Genomic DNA, 21,100 nt, shown 5'->3' with positions numbered 1-21,100 from the left:
TACATTAGAATATTGTTAGGATCTAGACCCTCAAAGCTTTAGCCTACAATACTCTCATATTGCTTACAAATACTCTGGCACTGATTTTCCCTGGGTTTGTAGGAATAGCCTTACCTGTGCTTTTACATCAGCATTCCCCAACGTGGTCTAGTAGTTTCTCAAGATGATCCATGAAAATAAAGTGTTTTTTTCATTAGTTTGGGAAATGATGCATAGGATAGCTCTCCAACCCACTCTCAAATGGATACAACGTATGTGAGCATATTCAGGTTCATGATCAGGCCAGGCTTGGTGGCTAATGCCCATAATCCCAACACTTTGGGAGGCCAAGGTGGGCAGATCGCTTGAGGCCAGGAGTTCGAGACCAGCCTGGCCAACATGGTGAAACCTCGTCTCTACTAAAAATACAAAATTAGCCAAGCGTGGTGGTACACACCTGTAATCCCAGCTACTCGGAGGCCGAGGCAGGAGAATCACTTGAACCCGGGAGGTGGAAGTTACAATGAGCCAAGATTGGGCCACTGCACTCCAGCCTGGGGCAACAGAGTGAGACTCCATCTCAAAAAAAAAAAAAGGTTTTGTTACAGGAAAGTGGTCCCAATCAGACTCCAAGAGAGGGTTCTTGGATTTAATGCAAGAAGTAATTCAGGGCAGGACCATAGAGTAAAGTGAAAGCAACTTTATTAAGAAAGTAAAGGAATGAAATAATAGCTCCTCTATAGACACAGAAGCCCTGAGGGCTGCTGGTTGCCCATATTTGTGGTTATTTCTTGATGATATGCTAAATAAGGAGTGGATTATTCATGCTCCCCTTTTTAGACCATGTAGGGTAACTTCCTGATGTTGCTATGGCATTTGTAAACTGTCATAGTGTGGGTGGGAGTGTGGCAGTGAGGACGACCAGAGGTCACTCTCGTGGCCATTTTGGTTTTGGTGGGTTTTGGCCGGCTTCTTTTCTGCAAACTGTTTTATCAGCAAGGTCTTTATGACCTGTATCCTGTGCTGACTTCCCATCTCATCCTGTGACTTAGAATGCCTTAACGTCTGGGAATGCAGCCCAGTAGGTTTCAGCCTCATTTTACCCAGCTTCTATTTAAGATGGAGTTGCTCTGGTTTACACGTCTCTGAGAGTTTCATGATCAGTCTTGTATTATCAGGATAGGGGAACTTAATCCTTAAATTAAAATCCAGTTTTAAACAATATTAAAATCCTGGCTTATTTTATTTAACCCAGCAATTCCTAAATTTACCTGAACTTTAGCCACTTTCTCTGTGGGTTACCTACGTATATTAGGAGGAACAGTCTTCACAAAGTGTGCTTCTAGAATACTGGCGATATGTCACTAACCGATACTAACTTTGCAGTTTTCTATTTGTTCCAGGTTTTCATATGGTTGGCTTCTGACATTTTCAGATACCTTTTATACTTGACAACTGACTCCTGCCTGTGTTATATTATAATCCCTTACTGACTATAATACATAAATGCCTTATTGTCTGTGCCTGTGGTTCTTGGTTTTTTTTTTTTTTTTTTGCTTGACTAACTGTTATTTTTTTATTTTTGGTAGTAGCAAGAGTTTGTTCCTTACCCTGTGTGTTCACCTGCCCCCTCAAGCCAAATAGCAGATTTTGTATTCTATTTTTCAGGATGTTTTTTTTTTTTTTTTTTAATTATTATTATTTTTTTTATTATACTTTAAGTTCTAGGGTACATGTGCGTAACGTGCAGGTTTGTTACATATGTATACTTATGCCATGTTGGTGTGCTGCACCCACCAACTCGTCAGCACCCATCAATTCATCATTTATATCATGTATAACTCCCCAATGCAATCCCTCCCTCCTCCCCCCTCCCCATGATAGGCCCCAGTGTGTGATGATCCCCTTCCCGAGTCCAAGTGATCTCATTGTTCAGTTCGCACCTATGAGTGAGAACATGCGGTGTTTGGTTTTCTCTTCTTGTGATAGTTTGCTAAGAATGATGGTTTCCAGCTGCATCCATGTCCCTACAAAGGACGCAAACTCATCCTTTTTTATGGCTGCATAGTATTCCATGGTGTATATGTGCCACATTTTCTTAATCCAGTCTGTCACAGATGGACATTTGGGTTGATTCCAAGTCTTTGCTATTGTGAATAGTGCCGCAATAAACATACGTGTGCATGTGTCTTTGTAGTAGAATAATTTATAATCCTTTGTGTATATACCCAGTAGTGGGATGGCTGGGTCATATGGTACATCTAGTTCTAGATCCTTGAGGAATTGCCATACTGTTTTCCATAATGGTTGAACTAGTTTACAATCCCACCAACAGTGTAAAAGTGTTCCTATTTCTCCACATCCTCTCCAACACCTGTTGTTTCCTGACTTCTTAATGATTGCCATTCTAACCGGAGTGAGATGGTATCTCATTGTGGTTTTGATTTGCATTTCTCTGATGGCCAGTGATGATGAGCATTTTTTCATGTGTCTGTTGGCTGTATGAATGTCTTCTTTTGAGAAATGTCTGTTCATATCCTTTGCCCACTTTTTGATGGGGTTGTTTGCTTTTTTCTTGTATATTTGTTTGAGTTCTTTGTAGATTCTGGTTATTAGCCCTTTGTCAGATGAGTAGGTTGCAAAAATTTTCTCCCATTCTGTAGGTTGCCTGTTCACTCTGATGGTAGTTTCTTTTGCTGTGCAAAAGCTCTTTAGTTTAATTAGATCCCATTTGTCAATTTTGGCTTTTGCTGCTGTTGCTTTTGGTGTTTTAGACATGAAGTCCTTGCCCATGCCTATGTCCTGCATGGTGCTACCTAGATTTTCTTCTAGGGTTTTTATGGTATTAGGTCTAACATTTAAGTCTCTAATCCATCTTGAATTAATCTTCGTATAAGGGGTAAGGAAAGGATCCAGTTTCAGCTTTCTACTTACGGCTAGCCAATTTTCCCAGCACCATTTATTAAATAGGGAATCCTTTCCCCATTTCTTGTTTCTCTCAGGTTTGTCAAAGATCAGATGGCTGTAGATGTGTGGTATTATTTCTGAGGACTCTGTTCTGTTCCATTGGTCTATAGCTCTGTTTTGGTACCAGTACCATGCTGTTTTGGTTACTGTAGCCTTGTAGTATAGTTTGAAGTCAGGTAGCATGACGCCTCCAGCTTTGTCCTTTTGACTTAGGATTGTCTTGGCAATGCGGGCTCTTTTTTGGTTCCATATGAACTTTAAAGCAGTTTTTTCCAATTCTGTGAAGAAACTCATTGGTAGCTTGATGGGGATGGCATTGAATCTATAAATAACCTTGGGCAGTATGGCCATTTTCACGATATTGATTCTTCCTATCCATGAGCATGGTATGTTCTTCCATTTGTTTGTGTCCTCTTTTATTTCACTGAGCAGTGGTTTGTAGTTCTCCTTGAAGAGGTCCTTGACATCCCTTGTAAGTTGGATTCCTAGGTATTTGATTCTCTTTGAAGCAATTGTGAATGGAAGTTCATTCCTGATTTGGCTCTCTGCTTGTCTGTTACTGGTGTATAAGAATGCTTGTGATTTTTGAACATTAATTTTGTATCCTGAGACTTTGCTGAAGTTGCTTATCAGCTTAAGGAGATTTTGGACTGAGACAATGGGGTTTTCTAAATATACAATCATGTCATCTGCAAACAGGGACAATTTGACTTCTTCTTTTCCTAACTGGATACCCTTGATTTCTTTCTCTTGCCTGATTGCCCTAGCCAGAACTTCCAACACTATGTTGAATAGGAGTGGTGAGAGAGGGCATCCCTGTCTTGTGCCAGTTTTCAAAGGGAATTTTTCCAGTTTTTGCCCATTCAGAATGATATTAGCTGTGGGTTTGTCATAAATAGCTCTTATCATTTTGAGGTACGTTCCATCAATACCGAATTTATTGAGCGTTTTTAGCATGAAGGGCTGTTGAATTTTATCAAAAGCTTTTTCTGCATCTATTGAGATAATCATGTGGTTCTTGTCTTTGGTTCTGTTTATATGCTGGATTACGTTTATTGATTTGCGAATGTTGAACCAGCCTTGCATCCCGGGGATGAAGCCCACTTGATCATGGTGGATAAGCTTTTTGATGCGCTGCTGAATCCGGTTTGCCAGTATTTTATTGAGAATTTTTGCATCGATGTTCATCAGGGATATTGGTCTAAAATTCTCTTTTTTTGTTGTGTCTCTGCCAGCCTTTGGTATCAGGATGATGTTGGCCTCATAAAATGAGTTAGGGAGGATTCCCTCTTTTTCTATTGATTGGAATAGTTTCAGAAGGAATGGTACCACCTCCTCCTTGTACCTCTGGTAGAATTCAGCTGTGAATCCATCTGGTCCTGGACTTTTTTTGGTGGGTAGGCTATTGATTGTTGCCTCAATTTCAGAGCCTGCTATTGGTCTATTCAGGGATTCAACTTCCTGGTTTAGCCTTGGGAGAGTGTAAGTGTCCAGGAAATTATCCATTTCTTCTAAATTTTCTAGTTGATTTGCGTAGAGGCGTTTATAGTATTCTCTGATGGTTGTTTGTATTTCTGTGGGGTCGGTGGTGATATCCCCTTTATCATTTTTTATTGCGTCTATTTGATTCCTCTCTCTTTTCTTCTTTATTAGTCTTGCTAGCGGTCTGTCAATTTTGTTGATCTTTTCAAAAAACCAACTCCTGGATTCATTGATTTTTTTGGAGGGTTTTTTGTGTCTCTATCTCCTTCAGTTCTGCTCTGATCTTAGTTATTTCTTGCCTTCTGCTAGCTTTTGAATGTGTTTGCTCTTGCCTCTCTAGTTCTTTTAATTGTGATGTTAGAGTGTCCATTTTAGATCTTTCCTGCTTTCTCTTGTGGGCATTTAGTGCTATAAATTTCCCTCTACACACTGCTTTAAATGTGTCCCAGAGATTCTGGTATGTTGTATCTTTGTTCTCATTGGTTTCAAAGAACATCTTTATTTCTGCCTTCATTTCGTTATGTACCCAGCAGTCGTTCAGGAGCAGGTTGTTCAGTTTCCATGTAGTTGAGTGGTTTTGATTGAGTTTCTTAGTCCTGAGTTCTAGTTTGATTGCACTGTGGTCTGAGAGACAGTTTGTTATAATTTCTGTTCTTTTACATTTGCTGAGGAGTGCTTTACTTCCAGTTATGTGGTCAATTTTGGAATAAGTGCGATGTGGTGCTGAGAAGAATGTATATTCTGTTGATTTGGGGTGGAGAGTTCTATAGATGTCTATTAGGTCCGCTTGGTGCAGAGATGAGTTCAATTCCTTGTTAACTTTCTGTCTTGTTGATCTGTCTAATGTTGACAGTGGAGTGTTGAAGTCTCCCATTATTATTGTATGGGAGTCTAAGTCTCTTTGTAAGTCTCTAAGGACTTGCTTTATGAATCTGGGTGCTCCTGTATTGGGTGCATATATATTTAGGAGAGTTAGCTCTTCCTGTTGAATTGATCCCTTTACCATTATGTAATGGCCTTCTTTGTCTCTTTTGATCTTTGATGGTTTAAAGTCTGTTTTATCAGAGACTAGGATTGCAACCCCTGCTTTTTTTTGTTCTCCATTTGCTTGGTAGATCTTCCTCCATCCCTTTATTTTGAGCCTATATGTCTCTGCATGTGAGATGGGTCTCCTGAATACAGCAGACTGATGGGTCTTGACTCTTTATCCAGTTTGCCAGTCTGTGTCTTTTAATTGGAGCATTTAGTCCATTTACATTTAAGGTTAATATTGTTATGTGTGAACTTGATCCTGTCATTATGATATTAACTGGTTATTTTGCTCGTTAGTTGATCCAGTTTCTTCCTAGCCTTGATGGTCTTTACATTTTGGCATGTTTTTGCAATGGCTGGTACCAGTTGTTCCTTTCCATGTTTAGGGCTTCCTTCAGGGTCTCTTGTAAGGCAGGCCTGGTGGTGACAAAATCTCTAAGCATTTGCTTATCTGTAAAGGATTTTATTTCTCCTTCACTGATGAAACTTAGTTTGGCTGGATATGAAATTCTGGGTTTAAAATTCTTTTCTTTAAGAACGTTGAATATTGGCCCCCACTCTCTTCTGGCTTGTAGAGTTTCTGCTGAGAGATCTGCTGTTAGTCTGATGGGTTTCCCTTTGTGGGTAACCCGACCTTTCTCTCTGGCTGCCCTTAAGATTTTTTCCTTCATTTCAACTTTGGTGAATCTGGCAATTATGTGTCTTGGAGTTGCTCTTCTGGAGGAGTATCTTTGTGGCGTTCTCTGTATTTCCTGAATTTGAATGTTGGCCTGCCCTACTAGGTTGGGGAAGTTCTCCTGGATGATATCCTGAAGAGTGTTTTCCAACTTGGTTCCATTTTCCCCCTCACTTTCAGGCACCCCAATCAGACGTAGATTTGGTCTTTTTACATAATCCCATACTTCTTGCAGGCTTTGTTCATTTCTTTTTCTTCTTTTTTCTTTTGGTTTCTCTTCTCGCTTCATTTCATTCATTTGATCCTCAATCGCTGATACTCTTTCTTCCAGTTGATCGAGTCGGTTACTGAAGCTTGTGCATTTGTCACGTATTTCTCGTGTCATGGTTTTCATCTCTGCCATTTCGTTTATGATCTTCTCTGCATTAATTAGTCTAGCTGTCAATTCTTCCACTCTTTTTTCAAGATTTTTAGTTTCTTTGCGCTGGGTACGTAATTCCTCCTTTAGCTCTGAGAAGTTTGATGGACTGAAGCCTTCTTCTCTCATCTCGTCAAAGTCATTCTCTGACCAGCTTTGATCCGTTGCTGGCGATGGGCTGCGCTCCTTTGCAAGGGGAGATGCGCTCTTATTTTTTGAATTTCCAGCTTTTCTGCCCTGCTTCTTCCCCATCTTTGTGGTTTTATCTGTCTCTGGTCTTTGATGATGGTGACGTACTGATGGGGTTTTGGTATAGGTGTCCTTCCTGTTTGATAGTTTTCCTTCTGACAGTCAAAAGGACTGTCTGTTGGTCTGTTGGAGATTGCTTGAGGTCCACTCCAGACCCTGTTTGCCTGGGTATCAGCAGCAGAGGTTGCCGAAGATAGAATATTGCTGAACAGCGAGTGTACCTGTCTGATTCTTCCTTTGGAAGTTTCCTCTCAGGGGTGTACTCCACCCTGTGAGGTGTGGGGTGTCAGACTGCCCCTAGTGGGGGATGTCTCCCAGCTAGGCTACTCAGGGGTCAGGGACCCACCTGAGCAGGCAGTCTGTCCGTTTTCAGATCTCAACCTCCGCGTTGGGAGATCCACGGCTCTCCCCAAAGCTGTCAGACAGAGTTGTTCGCGTCTGCACCGGCCCCCGCTGCTTCCCCTGTTGGTCTTCAGCTGTGCGCTGTCCCCAGAGGTGGAGACTACAGAGACAGGCAGCCTTCCTTGAGCTGCTGTGAGCTCCACCCAGTTCGAGCTTCCCAGCAGCTTTGTTTACCTACTTAAGCCTCAGCAATGGCGGGCGCCCCTCCCCCCCAGCCTAGCTGCTGCCTTGCGGATAGATCGCGGCAGACTGCTGTGTTAGCAGTGAGGGAGGCTCCGTGGGCGTGGGACCCTCCCGGCCAGGTGTGGGATATATTCTCCTGGTGTGCCTGTCTGCTTAAAGCGGAGTATTGGGGTGGGAGTTACCCGATTTTCCAGGTGTTTTGTGTCTCAGTTCCCCTTGCTAGGAAAACGGATTCCCTTCCCCCTTGCACTTCCAGGTGAGGCGATGCCTCGCCCTGCTTCAGCTCTCGCTGGTCGGGCTGCAGCAGCTGACCAGCACTGATTGTCCGGCACTCCCCAGTGAGATGACCACAGTACCTCAGTTCAAAATGCAGAAATCACCGGTCTTCTGTGTCGCTCGCGCTGGGAGTTGGAGACTGGAGCTGTTCCTATTCGGCCATCTTCCTATTTTTCGGTTCTTGGTTTTAAGTGAAGAACAGTAAGATCTTAGATTAGTCACTTTTTTTGGTGGGAGGGGCAGATATTGAGATACTGATCACTTTGCTGTCCTAGTAAAATCTAGATAGGAATTAATCTGCATGTATCATGATTGAGGGCAGTCTACCCAAGAGATTGGCAGTTTTATATACATTTTAGATGTAAGCCCTGCAAGAATAATAGGTGACCTCTTTTGTCTCTGTATGCTCAACTCTGAGACAGTCATTAAACTTTCTTTTTCTTTTTTAGAGAGGTCTTGCTCTGTCACCGAGGCTGGAGTGCAGTGCCACAGTCATAGCTCACTGCAGCCTCAGATTCCTTAACTCAAGCCATCCTCCTGTCTCAGCGTCCCACATAGCTGGATCTATAAGCACACATCACCACACATGGCTTGTTTATTTTACTTTATTTTATTTTATTTTATTTTATTTTATTTTATCTTATCTTATTTTTTGTAGAAGCAGGGTCTTGCTCTGTTGTCCAAGTTGGTCTCAAACTCCTGGCTTCAAGTAATCCTCCTGCCTTAGCCTCCCAAAGTGTTGGGATTACAGGTGTGAGCTATAGCTGCTGGCCCAAACTTTTAAGTATAGCCCATAAGACATGCTGTGCCATAGACACACACTGGCCAGTACAGTAGCCACTAGTTACATGTGGCTGTTGAATATTTGAAATGTGGCTAAATCAAATTGAGATGTGTTATAAGTATAAAATACACATTGGATTTCAAAGAGTTAGTATGAAAAAGATCTAAAGTATCTCAATATTTCTATTAATTGCGTATCAAAATGTTAATATTTTGACATTAAAATATTTTACTAAATGTAGTATCTGTTTTTTACTTCTTAATGTACTAGGTAATTTAAGATTTCTATGGTTTGGATTATATTTCTATTGGATAGTGAGACTGTAGGCACTTTTCCCATAAACTGATAAGTTTCAGAGACTACGCCTGATTATCCAGGTTTTTATAAAGCTTTCTGGTGTAGGGAAAAATTGTGTTACTTAGTAGTTTTTCTGTGTGAGTGTGTTTTTTAAACTTCTGGCCAAAAAACAAATGATTTCTTACCCATACATCGCTTTGAAGTAGCCCGAAAAGAGATTACTACCAGACATTCCTACATAGAATTATGCTTTAGGCACAGGGAGAAAAATGAAAACTCTAGACATTTCTAACTATATCCTTAATAAATTATTTTACCTATTTCCACTAATAACTCTTCTATCTTTAAAAATATATCAGTTTTGATATCTTCCTCTCTAGAGAATCATTTGAACATTGAGGAGATTAATTCATAATTTTTTTATCTCCTTAGATAGCCTTCTCCTTTATAGACTGAAATGCTTTTAGGCTAGATTTTCTTTCCTTTGGTTCTCTTACTGCCTTGTAGAAGAGAATTTTAATATTAACTATCAAATTAGTTTTCGTATTTTTTTGCCTTTAGTTATAAGAAAAGTTCTGTGATTCTTGGGTTTAAGTGGAGGACTACAGGACATTGAACTTGGTGACTTTATTTTTTGGATCATATTCATATCAATGAAGATATTGAACTCTTTACTGCCCTAATAAGCTCTTAACTCTAGAAAAGAGTAATAAATCATGTCTTACAAGTATACCTGTAGGCCATTTTAGCTACAATTTTAAGAAATGTTCTCATATTAATTTATATGAGACATTGGTGTAGTCCCTAATCTTCCCATTAAGCACCGTTACCTGTATATGCCATGTTAACGGAATTCTCATTTTAACTTCAGCTCTCTAAACCATTTCCATTTTGGTTTTCTTTTTTATAATCTCAGTTAAGCACCTAATACCATGGTCTGGTTTAATGCTTTTCAGTTAAAAAAAAAAAAAAAAAAAAAAAAAAAGACTTGCACGTACTTAGCACGTCACCTATTGGTGACACCTGAAGTACATTTAAAAAAGTGAAGTCACATTTATCCCCTTACTTTTCTCAATTTAAAGATCTGCTTTATCTCTGACACAACGTTTTCTTTTTTTATTTTTTGAGACGGAGTCTCGCTCTTTTGCCAGGTTGGAGTGCAGTGGTGTGATCTCGGCTCACTGCAACCTCCAACTCCCTGATTCAAGCAATTCTCCTGCCTCAGCCTCCCAAGTAGCTGGGATTACAGGCATGCGCCACCACGCCCAGCTAATTTTTGTATTTTTAGTAGAGATGGGGTTTCACCATGTTGCCCAGGATGGTCTCCATCTTCTGACCTCATGATCCGCCCACCTCGGCCTCCCAAAGTGCTGGGATTACAGCACTTTTATGACTTTCTTAATGTAACGTTAGATACTAAGCCACATGGATGTGTAACTTCCTCTGAAACTATGCAGTAAGGGAAGAAGAGTTGTTTTCCCCACTGCGCAATCCAGTGATGTTATCATGCCCTGTGTTTTGACTTCTTTTTAAATGTTTATGTGTTATAAAAACTTAATAACAAAAAGTTTAAAAAGCTTTTTAAACGTTTGAAAAGAAAGTAAAAGCTTAAAATCTCATCTCCCAGCGAGAACAGTCATCCTTACAGATGGGTCACTGTGCATGCAGCTATCTCATGTTTTCATTTCCTTATTTTTATGGAGATTGTTTCCTGTTCTGTAGACTAGGTAAATTTGCCTGTATTTGGAACCTGCACCTACCTCTGAAGGTTTAGCACTAGAGGGCATTGACTTTTAATTCAGCTTATTTACTGACAATATATAATGTTTCTATGACAAAGGAAGTTCCAAAATGGTAAGACTGGGGCACAAAATGTTTTTCTTGATTAAAATCCCAGTGTAAAATAGAGGCATTATTATCAGACATAATCATAGCATTTTTAACTGAATAATGGAGCCAAATTAAAATCAATATGTGACCTTGAAGAAGTCATTTTTTTATCCTAATTTATAAATGAAAGGGTTAGACTAGATTGAGTTTTATGTAGCATTCATTAAGAACCTACTGCATGCTTCTTATTACAGTATGGCTTTTTATATAAATGTTGAATCTTTATTTAAAAAGTCTCTGGAGGAGATATAGTATGCCTCAGGGGAAAAATAATTCATCTACGTTAAGGGCATATAGCTTGTAGTTGCAGAATAGGAATTCTTCCTGTCAAGACCATGTTTTTGGTTCCTGCTATATTTACCATGGTGTTTCTTACTAGATAAATTTATTTGAAGATCTGTTTAACTTTATATGTGCAAATGCTTTCCTATTATTTGACGTATTTGAGTCCTGTTGACTCTTTGAGCTTTTAATATTAATATCAACCTGAAAATGCTTGCATTGAAGAAAACTGGGAAAGCACATAGATTGAGACTAAAGAGAGCAGCACAATTTGTTCAGTACTCTGCCTCCCCAAAATATGTATTTTTACAATCCTGTTAGAGCAGATTAGCATTTTTTAAATATTACAATGGTAAAATTCAGTATTTGGAGCAACCAGCAATCACATAAGGAAAGATACCAATACGTGGAAGGACAGCAAAAAAGGAAAATAACTCATTAGAAAGCAGAAATGAGTCATTATATTCTACGCTTTCAAATAATAATCTTTCAGTATCACTCAGTGGTAGCGTAAGTAAATACTGATTAACAGTGACTCAGTAGACTGGTTATAGTGACTGAATCTTTGATTTACAGCCTTCTCTTGTATATTTTAAGTTTTTCACAGTTTAAATCAACATCAGAAGGTTTTTAGATCTCAGACTCTAGTCTCTTAGCTGTAGGTCCTACTTGGTTTATTTGCTTTCCTTTTAAAAAGATCTGCTAAGTCCTTCCCCTCTTTTAACTTTTTTTTTCTTTGTCAGAGATGGGGTCTTCCTATGTTGACCAGGTGGTCTTGAACTCCTGGCCTCAAGTGATGCTCCCATCTTGACCTCCCAAAGTGCTGGGTTATAGGCATAAGCCACCACACCCAGCCCCCTCTTTTAACTTTTCATTGTAATATGTTTTGAATGTATACAAAAGGAGAGAAAATACATTGAACTCTCAGGTCTTTGTTATTCAACTTTAACAATTAGTTTCATAGTCTTATTTGTCTGTAACTCTTCATTGGTTATTTTGAAGAGAATTCCAGACATCATACCACATTTACAGTTTGTTTGAATCAGTGTCCTTATAGCTACTGGTGGATATCTCTTAAACTCTAGATCCCTTTAAAAAATTCTTGAAGTTTTTTATTTGTTGAAGAAATTGGATCCTTTGTCCTATGGAGTTTCCCACAGTCTGGATTTGCTGATTTTATCTTCATGGTGCTATGTAGCATATTCCTCTTCCCCCTTATTACTATAAATTGGTAGTTAAGTAGAGATACGTTTCAGTATTTCAGCAAGAATACTTTGTAGGTGGTGGTGTGTACTTACACTGGGAGGCTAAGCCCCTTTTTCTCTAATGGAACATACTTCCTTGACTATAATGAACTAGATATAATGTTGCTCTAGGGAGAGATGTTTTTCTTTTGAGGGTGTCTGAGGCAAAATTCATTCCAGGTCCCATTCTTCTGTTTCTTTTTTATACTCCCTCCACTACGGCACTCTGCCTTTGAACTTCAGGTTAGGGATTGTTGGGAAGAGACTATTACCCACCTGTTGTATGCTCCTAAATTATTTAGTTAAGAATATAGAAACCAAATGACTATTCTGAATAGTAGCAAATACAGTATATCTAAAAATGTTTTCCCATCTCTTTAGGTTTCCTGTGGTACATGTAGCCACTGTCCCTATGGGAAAGGTTCAGCTAGCATTGCTGTATCAAGTTCTGAATATATCATTGCCCTTTTGAACCTAAGCTTTCTTGAACATTCTGCAAAGACTTAATAAGTGATATTTATAACACCACAATTTTCTGGATTTTGAACTAATTCAGCACTAGCAAGGCCATATTCTCATCCTGGGGGAGAGAAAGCAGAGTCAGCGCCCAGGTGCACTTAAGTGATATATTTACCTCTAGCATTCCAGAATCCTGGAAAGCCCATCTTCCTGCAATCCACACCTTGAATCTGTTTTAATACCCTTTTGACTTGTATGGTTCTAACATATAGTTTATATCAATGACCATGATCCAAATACTTTTTTCCACACTCCTATCCCTGCCTTGCTTCCCTTTCTCTCCCTTCTCTTTCTTCCATCCTTCCTTTTATTGATCACATGTTTATAATTGCCTAATGTGTACCAGGCAAAGTGCTAGACTTAGGAAGCAGGTTAACAAGACATAGGCCTTGTGTGCAAGGGAAGGGATGGCCCACTGGGACATTTCATTATCTATCTGAAAAAAAACAGGTCACATCGCACATAGAATCCAGAAAAACTCAGACCCCAAATGTGAAAAGCAGAAGTTTAGAAGAAAATAAAATAACATTGTGAGCTCACGATAAGGAAGATTTTTAAAAACACATCAAAAGCACTTTTCATAAAGAAAAATATTTGACTAAATTAACATAAAAACTTTCCTTGGACAATGAACACTTAAAGCAACATGCTGCTGATGGCGAGAAGTTATTTGTAACTCAAGTAATTGACAAAAGATTAGTATCTAAAGTATAAAAAGAGCTCCTATTAGTAAATAAAATAATAAAAACAACCACGTAGAAAAAGGGGTAAAGGATATGAGTAGGCAGTTCACAGAAGAAAACTTAGTGGTCAGTAAATACATTAAGGTGTTCAACATCACTGATAAAGAAATGTGTTTTAAAACAAAATATTTCGTACCCATCTGATTGGCAGAAGTCTGTCATTACCAATTTTGGAGAGGATAGAGAGAAATCAGTCTTATACACAGCTGATGGAGTAGAGATTGGCCAAAATTACCTTGAAAGGCAGTTTGGCAATAATCAGAAAGTTAAAGATAAACATACTGTAGTGTGTGTGCGTATATTTGTGTATGTGTCCAAGAAAAAGTCCTGCAATAAGAATAACAAGATCTCCATACAAAATATTTGTTACAGTGTTGTATGTTACAGTACAGAGCTGGAAATACCATAAGAGCTCATTATTAAAGAATAAATAAAGCAGTATGTTCAAACAGTGGAATACTGTGTATATTAGTTTGCTAGGGCAGCCATAACAAAGTACCACAGACTTGATGGCTTAAGTAATAAAAATTTATTTTTTACCAGTTCTGGTAGCTTGAGGTCCAAGATCAAGGTACCAGCATGGTTGATTCCTTCTGAGTGCTGTATCCATTCCATCAGATACAGCCCTCGGGGGTTAGGGCTTCAACATACAAATTTGGGGAGGGGCCTGGACACACAATTTAATCCACACTTCTATGTAACAGTTAAAATGGATAAACTAGAATGTACCAAAATAGATAAACTTCTAATGCCTATTAAGTAAATTTAAAAAAAAAAAAAAAAGAATGATACATGCAGCAGAACTTAATGCCTGTGAAGTAAACAAAACTATTATATTGTTTATGGAGATAGTCAACATTCGTGGTAAATGTATATACATTCATGGGAATAATAACTTCTGGATAGTGGTCACCACTGAGAAACAAATGGTGGAATGAGATAGGAAAAGATCCCATGGGGACTTTGTCTGTAAAATTTTCTTCCTTAAGGAAAAAGTTCAGGTTTGTTCAAACTGGCTAGCAGGTACATGGGTGTTATATTATTCTTTATAACTTTCCTATATGTTTGGAACCTGATAATATTTTTTAAAAAGCAAAGAAAATATTATATCAATGAATGAAATAATGTTATTAATAGAAGTTGAATATTCATGAGTAATATGATCTAGTAATCAAATATCAGGCACAAGTTACCTCATGATAAAGTTCATTCTTCTGGTTGAAATTAATTTTTATGTTTAGAACAACAATAAAATCAATAAATTTTTATAGCATCCTGTGTCAAAAGCAAGCAGTTTACTTTCCATACATAAAAACGTGTGAGCTTTTGAAATGACTCAGTTGTAAAGCATTGAGTTGCGTATATTAGGGAACTTCTTATAATGTAACGCAATACACAGGATATGACATTTTGTTCTAGAGCAGTGGCTCTCAACTAGGAACATGTGGAAATAATGCCAGGCAATTTTGCTTGTCAAACTGTCTAGGAAGCACTCCTGGCATTTAGTGAACACCATCATATGATTCCAAACATCTTATAATGCATTCGATAAACCCATAAAGTAAAGCAGGGTGCCATCCTGAATGTCAGTACCTGGTTGAGAAACACTGGTCTTTGGTTAATTTCCTTTCATGAAAACTAGAGCAGGCAAGCACTGTGAACAATGACTATTTCAAAGGCAGCTTGGATTACAGAGAGAAACAGAACTGATACTTCGAAATCTGTTGATTAGGCACTGGTAGTATCTAAAGGAAGTTTTTTCTTAATTTTATGATCCTAATTATTTTTTATTAGGTAAAATTAATAACATAAAAATTAACCACATAAAGTGTACGATTCAGTAGCATTTAGTAACTTTACAGTGTTATGTAGCCATCACCTCTATCTAGTTCCAGAACATTTTTTGTCATTTAAAAGGAATATGCATTAAGCAGTCACTCTTCATTTCCCCAGCCCCAACCAACCACTCGTCTGCTTTCTCTCTCTCTGGATATAGATATTCTGGAGATTTTGTATATAGGGAATCATACAATATGTGACCTTTTATGTCTGCCTTCTTTCACTTAGCATAAAGTTTTCAAGGTTTATCCGTATTGTAGCATGTGCCAGTACTTCATTCCTTTTTATGGTTGAATAATATTTCATTTTAATAATATGTCACATTTTGTTTATCCGTTCATCCATCAGTGGTCATTTGGGTTGTTTCCTCCTTTTGACTTTTGTGAATAGTGCTACTATGAACATTCGGCACATTTGTGTAGAGGTTTTTGTTTGCGTTCCTATTTTTATTTCTTTGGGTGGAATTGTTAGAACAAGTGGTAATTCTGTGTTTTAGCTTTCTGAAGACATAACAGGTTTTTAAAGAGCAGCCACACTATCATTCATTACCACAAGCAATGTACAAGGATTCCAATTTCTCCCCATCCTTACCAAAAGAATCCATTATTTTTAAGAAAACAAAGTAAATGAATTTAAATGTCTGCATGGTGTGATTCCAAGTGTTTTTTATTTCTTTTTTTTCTGGCTACACCTTTTTAGAATAAGCCACCATTATGACTATTATTATTTTAAAAAAACATATAAACTTTTGTGTTATAGCATATGAGCAAACAAAAGTAAAAGTAAATACTTTTGATTTAATATAAGCAAGTATAAGGTAAAAATAAGATTTGCTATGATGGACTGTGAGCCAAGTCACAACCTGCAAAAGGGATCTGAAGTCAATGTGTTTTTAACATAATTAATTATTTTATAGGAGTAGAAGCTAAGAGTTTGATTTGTCCTGGCAAAGATAGAATGTAAGAGCTTCTTCTAGTTGTACCTCCTCTATCTCAGATTGTCTTTGGGTTAAATCTAGTGTCTGGTATTCACAGATACCTCTGTTTCTACAACACAAGAAATTTGAATCAAGTATATAGGAATTGTGAGTTACTCTGACTTCAGACTTGAGGACTCCAAATAAGTGTAAACATTGCACTGAACTTTTGGATAGAGGCTAAAGTTGGTGTTGGAAGGGTTAAGTGAGAGTCTCCTAGAATATTTTCTGCAGTAAAAAATAGTTCATCAACAATTTGTTGAAAATGGGGAACAGATTCTGAAATGTTTCTAGCAAACAAGTTATCTAAATGTTCTTTCTTTCTGTCATACTGTTGCTTACACTGTATTATATATTGTATATGTTTGGTCCATGACTGCTAATTTATTTATTGCATCATGTTTATGTTTGAATAAAGGGAAATATTACATGGTATTTTTGTAACGTGTTTCTTTATGAGAAAGTAGGATTAGACTAATTTTTAATTTTTAAACATGTGCTTCCTAAAATTTATTATTTCTTTTGTATAGCCCCCCTAGATAAGAAAGCTTTATCCAGCTTCACCCTATAGTTTGATTTACAGAAAACACAATATGCTTTCTCAAGCTATATCTCTGTTGCTTAATTTTTTATCTGCTTTATTGCTGGTGTCTTCCCCCTCTTCCCTACTACTTTATATCAATAACATTCTGGTAGTATGACTTGAGATGTAAATCTTGAAAGATTTAGAACATAAGTAGTTAGCATGTTCCATAAATGTAATAGTTATGATACCACAGCACAATTATGGTACTGATATTTTTTTTAAAATCTAATACCAAAATACCAGACTGATACTATTTAATTAAAATTTTTGTAGAAGTTAAAAATCAGCAAAACTGGAAGTTCAATGACTGTTTTATCAATTATCAACAATCAATTTAAAAAATTAGAAGAATACTAATGTTGAGCATACATTGTTATTTGAACAAAAGTTGTTTGCAGATAAAATTAGTACTATCGTTTTATTCAAAAGTAAAAAATGGCCTCAGAGGCTGCCCATCTGCTGGTCCCCACACCACACGTGCCTTTCCCTGCCTGGGTCTTGTTGCTGTCGTCGCCACCACTGCACCATGGCTGTCATCACCAGCCAGTTAATGCACTCGGGGCTTTCCTTGTCCACATCCTTGGGCGAGAAAAATCATGATCAAGCACATGATGGTCATCAGCATCACATAGTTTGCTGCAGTGACCAGCCACACACTAGTGTTCCTTGACCAGACAGAGGACATCTTGGCAAAATATAAAGAGGGAATTGAGAAAAGCCTTAGGAAAGTGACAAAGAAGTTGTTTGTAGAAAACCCTAAGGCTGCTGATGAATTTGTGCAGAAAACCCTAAGCAGCATATCAACCAGCACAGATGCAACATCCATAGTCCACAGCACAGATCTGGTGGTAGAGGCCGTTGCAGAAAATCTAAAGGTGAAAATCAAGCTCTCCTAGAGGTTGGACAAGTTTGTTGCTGAACATACAACTTTGCCAGCAACACTTCCTCTTTGCAAATTACAAGCATAGCCAGTGCTACCACCAAACAAGACCAATTTGCTGACCTCCATTTACTCAACCCAGTGAAACTTGCAGAGGTCTTTAAAACACCAATGACCACCCAAAAGACATTTGAATCTTTGGTAAACTTGAGCAAAACCTTCGGAAAGCATCCTCTTTCTTGCAAGGACACTCCTGGGTTTATCGTCAGCCGTCTCAGGATTCAACACCTCATGAAAGCAGTCAAGCTGCATGAATGACTTGACATATCCAAGGAAAACACTGACACTGCTATGAAGTTAGGAGCCAGGTACCCCAGGGGCTCATTTGAGCTTCTAGATTACGTTGGACTGGATTCTGTGAAGTTCATCATGGATGGATGGCATGAAATAGATATGAAGAACCCCATATTTCAGCCCAGCCCATCCTTGAAAAAGCTGATGGCAGAGAAGAAGCTTGGCAAGAAGTCTGGAGAAGGATTTTACAAATACATAAGATGCTCAGCTTCTCTGGCCCTGAGAAGAACCCTTGTGAGCGCTTACCAGCCAGCACCCAAAGTGCCTATGAGAATACTCTTTGGTCAGACATTCCCTCACACAGTACAGTCTATTCAATATGCATTTTGATTGTAATCTATCTGAAGTTATTTTTACACTAGTTACAGTAGTAACAGATTCCACCATTAAGAACTAATTCCCATGTTTAGTCTGTTTATTTCTGTGTACTTTCTGAAAAGCTTTATACTGTTGGTGCCTTGGAACAAATGCTGTCATTTTTATAAAGAATTGCCTGAATTCATTCTCTCATAAGGGGAAGATACTTGCTCTGAGAGTGAGAGTGAGAGTATATTGTGTTCATTGTTGCCACGTGGCAGTCACAAGCCATTGGGACAGACAGGGTGTGTCTGTGGAGTGCTGCAGCAAGCAGCACCTGAATCTTGCCTTTATGAGAACATTTTGCCCCTTGCAGCTTTGAGCCTTACCCTATCTTCTGGGCACAACATAAGATGATATGTCTCCATTCAACTCATCATCAAGATGCTGCTGCTGCATTGGTGGACTTATCTCCATGTACTTGGTTTGCAGTAAGAGGTCGGCTCTCCTGGTCATTCAGTTCCACAGATCGTAATAATTACTATCTGTCAGTTCTGGTTTTTTTTTTCCCCACAAGAAATCAGTGTTGCAAAATTGCCTATAAATGGACTCTAATAAAATACACTCTTTTAGTCTGTCAAAATTTGAGTTGAAATAAACATGTATAAAATAAAATTGTTTAAGAAACCCCAAAATAAAAAATGAATATTTAAATTATGAAATACTTAAAAGTCAAATATTATCTACTTTTATTAAGTGCAGGCTCAGATGTGTATTGGTGGTTTATTATTGAGTGATACGTGTATTTTTGTGCATATTTTTCCAGCTGCTGAAAATGCTTTCTTTTTTTTTTTTTTGAGACGGAGTCTCGCTCTGTCGCCCAGGCTGGAGTGCAGTGGCCGGATCTCAGCTCACTGCAAGCTCCGCCTCCCGGGTTCACGCCATTCTCCTGCCTCAGCCTCCCGAGTAGCTGGGACTACAGGCGCCCGCCAGGTCGCCCGGCTAGTTTTTTGTATTTTTAGTAGAGACGGGGTTTCACCATGTTAGCCAGGATGGTCTCGATCTCCTGACCTCGTGATCCGCCCGTCTCGGCCTCCCAAAGTGCTGGGATTACAGGCTTGAGCCACCGCGCCCGGCCTGAAAATGCTTTCTTAACTAGTTGGAGTAATGGTAAAAAGAGAGATAATTGCAAATATATTCTTCTAACTCCTTTGTCCATAGGTAATTCCATTTCTTTTTTGATAACTTTGATGTTTTGTTATTTGAAATTTTATTTCCTTGAATTTTCATATATTTAATTTTTAATCAAAGTTTTAGGAACTTATAATTTATTGACTTAAAAAGATATTACAAAACCTGCCGAGAAAAACCACAGTTACCCAAACCACTAACTCATTGCCTGTCAGAAAGAACCAGGTCCTTTCTCTTCTTTTACATCCCTACCTCTGTCCAGTGACAAACATTGGCCAGAGAGGAAGGGAGCCCTACTGATGGTGAAAAGTCCACCTTCCTGGGTTATCACAGAGGGTAGAGAGTGATTTCAAAGAGCAAAGAGAAAATAGCCAGCCTAAATAGATTTAATTTCTAAGATATCTCTTTTTAACTTTCTGAATATACTTTAAAAATAGAGATATAGACCAATGGAATAGAACAGTCCTCAGAAATAATACCACACATCTACAGCCATCTGATCTTTGATAAACCTGAGAGAAACAAGAAATGGGGAAAGGATTCCCTATTTAATAAATGGTGATGGGAAAATTGGCTAGCCATAAGTAGAAAGCTGAAACTGGATCCTTTCCTTACTCCTTATACGAAAATTAATTCAAGATGGATTAGAGACTTAAATGTTAGACCTAATACCATAAAAACCCTAGAAGAAAACCTAGGTAATACCATTTAGGACATAGGCATGGGCAAGGACTTCATGTCTAAAACACCAAAAGCAACAGCAGCAAAAGCCAAAATTGACAAATGGGATCTCATTAAACTAAAGAGCTTCTGCACAGCAAAAGAAACTATCATCAGAGTGAACAGGCAACCTACAGAATGGGAGAAAAATTTTGCAATCTACTCATCTGACAGAGGGCTAATATCCAGAACCTACAAAGAACTCAAACAAATTTACATGGAAAAAACAAACAAACCCATCAAAAAGTGGGCAAAGGATATGAACAGACATTTCTCAGAAGAAGACATTCATACAGCCAACAGACACATGAAAAAATGCTCATCATCACTGGCCATCAGAGAAATGCAAATCAAAACCACAATGAGATACCATCTCACACCAGTTAGAATGGCAATCATTAAAAAGTCAGGAAACAACAGGTGCTGGAGAGGATGTGGAGAAATAGGGACACTTTTACACTGTTGGTGGGATTGTAAACTAGTTCAACCATTATGGAAAACAGTATGGCGATTCCTCAAGGATCTAGAACTAGAAGTACCATATGACCCAGCCATCCCATTACTGGGTATATACCCAAAGGATCATAAATCATGCTGCTATAAAGACACATGCACACGTATGTTTACTGCGGCACTATTCACAATAGCAAAGACTTGGAATCAACCCAAATGTCCATCAGTGACAGACTGGATTAAGAAAATGTGGCACATATACACCATGGAATACTATGCAGCCATTAAAAAGATGAGTTTGTGTCCTTTGTGGGGACATGGATGCAGCTGGAAACCATCATTCTCAGCAAACTATCGCAAGAACAGAAAACCAAACACCGC

The 21,100-nt window shown here is 38.4% G+C and overlaps 1 protein-coding gene and 1 pseudogene across 4 annotated transcripts in view; both read left to right on the top strand.

The window, feature by feature from the left end:
- Nucleotides 1–21,100, top strand: part of RFX7 (regulatory factor X7) — a 170,599-nt gene that overhangs the window by 42,606 nt on the left and 106,893 nt on the right. The gene's annotated exons all lie outside the window — the stretch shown is intronic.
- On the top strand, nucleotides 17,260–18,388 carry LOC104663496 (annotated as a pseudogene).

Source organism: Rhinopithecus roxellana, chromosome 5 (genome assembly GCF_007565055.1).
Source record: "Rhinopithecus roxellana isolate Shanxi Qingling chromosome 5, ASM756505v1, whole genome shotgun sequence".
In the NCBI taxonomy this organism is placed as follows: domain Eukaryota; kingdom Metazoa; phylum Chordata; class Mammalia; order Primates; family Cercopithecidae; genus Rhinopithecus; species Rhinopithecus roxellana.
Note: the sequence above shows the minus strand (reverse complement) of the source record. Positions and strands in the feature narration are given on the sequence as shown.